This window comes from Echinops telfairi, unplaced genomic scaffold (genome assembly GCF_000313985.2).
Source record: "Echinops telfairi isolate 266 unplaced genomic scaffold, ASM31398v2 ScPeMD7_1;HRSCAF=3_0, whole genome shotgun sequence".
NCBI classification, from domain to species: domain Eukaryota; kingdom Metazoa; phylum Chordata; class Mammalia; order Afrosoricida; family Tenrecidae; genus Echinops; species Echinops telfairi.
Window position 1 is genome coordinate 3,775,481 of NW_022103896.1, and position 2,394 is coordinate 3,777,874.

Consider the following 2,394-nt stretch of genomic DNA (forward strand, 5'->3'; position numbering starts at 1 on the left):
GGGCAGGGTGCTGTTTTCTTCTGTGGTGCGTAGGGTGTCTGTGGGTCATGATGGCTCCAGGGCAGTGGGGTTCTCCGGGGGGGTTTGAGGCTGTGTTCTTTTGCTTTGTAAATTCCTGATGTGGGCAATTTTGCTTGTCTTTACATTGAGAGCCATACTCGGGTGCCCATCTGTCTAACTTCTGTGGCATTCTTTGCAGATGTCCCTGTTCACTCCACACCCGAGAATCCCGGTGAGTTGCAACAACACCCCGCCCCCCACCCAGTCTTCCAGCTGACAGGCACCCTGAGGGCTCTGAAAGGAGGGGCATGGGGTCTCTAATTCTCACCTCCTCTGCTGGTCACTCCCTGGTGCCTGGCAGGGGCCGGGGGAGGGGGCTGGGCTGCTGGTTACCAGTACATGGGACGGGGCAGGGTGTCCTCCGAGTGGACCCTTCTCTCTTCACGTTGCTCTCCTCCCAGGTGACCTACCTGAATGTGTCATGCTCAGATTGTTGCAGTCCCTGGGTGCTGCCAATAGACAACGTGCTTGGCCATTAACCAAAGGACTTGGGGTTCGAGGCCATGCAGAGGCACTTCAGGGGAAACGGCAACACCAGCTGCTGAGAATCACAGAGCACAGCTCCACTGTGACATCCCAGGGAGCAGGACACTCAGTGGTCTGTGACCTCTGTAGGAATGAACCCCCGGAGGAAGACAGATGGTCCTAGGTCTGATGTCATGACGTGTGGCTATCTTCCAGGCCACTGTTTGTTCCATCTGTCCTTGTCCACATGAGCCCCACCACGTCCCCTTCTGGCCACAGTGTGTGGTGTCCTTGAGGGCAGCAGAAGGGGAGGCACCTGGGAGCTTCGCATGCATTGTCAAGAAGGACATGCCAAGATCTGTCATGAGGGGCCATCCTGTCTGTGATAGGATTACATCTATCTGCCTTCAAGGAAATCTTACTGATACAATTATTATTCAAACGGGGACACCAACCACTAAAGCTAGTGATGCAGACATTGAAAACTACTACCAATGTCTTCGGTCTGAAATGGACCCAATGTACCTCAAGGTGCATTGGTAATTCCTGGTGACTGGAATGCAAAAGTTGGAAACAGAATGAGACAGTCTTTGGGAAGTATGGTCTTGGTGACAGAAATGAAGCTAGAGATCCCATGATGGAATTTTAGAAGCCCAAATGACTTCCTCGTGGCCAGTACCTTTCCTCAGTCACATAAGCAGAGCCTGGGTACATGGACGCCAGATGGAAGACAGCAAAATCAAGATGAATTCACCAGCGGGAAGAGAACCCGGAGAAGCTCAGTACCTGCAGTAAAACCAGGCCAGGGTGGACTGTGGAACAGACCATCAATTACTCCTACGTAAGCTGAAGCTGAAAAAACTTAAAACAAGTCTGTCAGAAGAAAGTACAGCAACTATATCTCACCGAAATTTTGGGAACACCTCCAGAACAGATGTGATGCGTCAACACACATGACAGAAGACTTGGGCTGTGAGATGACATCCAGACCATCGTTCACGGAGAAACGGAAAGATGGGAAAGGAAGAAAAGATCCGAGGGAATGTCAGCCGAAACTCGGAAACTCGCTCTTCACTGTGCAGAGGAGTAACTGCGACAAACAGGAGAGATGATCAAGTCAAAACGCTGAGCAGAGAACTTCAAAGGACAGCTGAGAAGACAAAGTAAAATATTATAGTAAAATGTACCAAACCTAGAGTTCAAAAACCAAAAAAGGCAGAACATGCTCCGCATAACTTTAATTGAAAGAACTCAAGAAAAAATTCATACCTCAAGTTGCAATCCTGAAAGGTTCTACGGGCAAAATAGTGAACAGTGCAGAAAACATCAAAAAAAGATGGAAAGAATACACACAGTCACTATACCAAAAACAAGTAGTAGACATGCCACCACTTCAGGAGGTAGCACATGAGCAGGAGCCAATGGCACTGAAGGAAGTTCAAGCTGCACTGAAAGCATTAGCCCAAAAGAAGGCTCCAGGAATACTGGCAGTCTTTCAACTCACGAGGGCTGCTGGGTGCAAGTCAAGGAAGCACACTGCTGAGTCTTCTGTAGAGCAACACAGGCAATCCAGCCACAGGCAGCAAGCAACAGGGAAAATCACTAACAGTTAGCCAGATGACAGGGTCTGACAGTCCCCAGCTCAAGTGATGTATACACCAGCAGTGTGGTGAAGCAGGTCTTGAAGGAACCTCAAACTATAGTGACACGGTCCATGGGTTGGGTGTCCCACAGGTGCTGTAGCTCACAAGTTGAGGCGGAGCAGCCAGCCACACACTGGTCCATCAGAGAGCAAGAGACAGACAGGCAAGGCTCGCTGAGCCACTTATCTCTTTTCCCTTCAATTAAACAGAAACCTTATTAATCCTA

General features: G+C 49.6%; 1 long non-coding RNA gene across 1 annotated transcript in view; it reads left to right on the forward strand.

Annotated features, from left to right (window-relative positions):
• The window catches only part of LOC123522531, a 12,262-nt gene extending 12,029 nt beyond the window's left edge, over window positions 1-233 (forward strand). The window contains exon 4 of the long non-coding RNA XR_006680793.1: window positions 200-233. This is a non-coding gene — a long non-coding RNA (uncharacterized LOC123522531). The remainder of the gene's footprint in view (window positions 1-199) is intronic.
• Window positions 234-2,394: the final 2,161 nt, after the last annotated feature.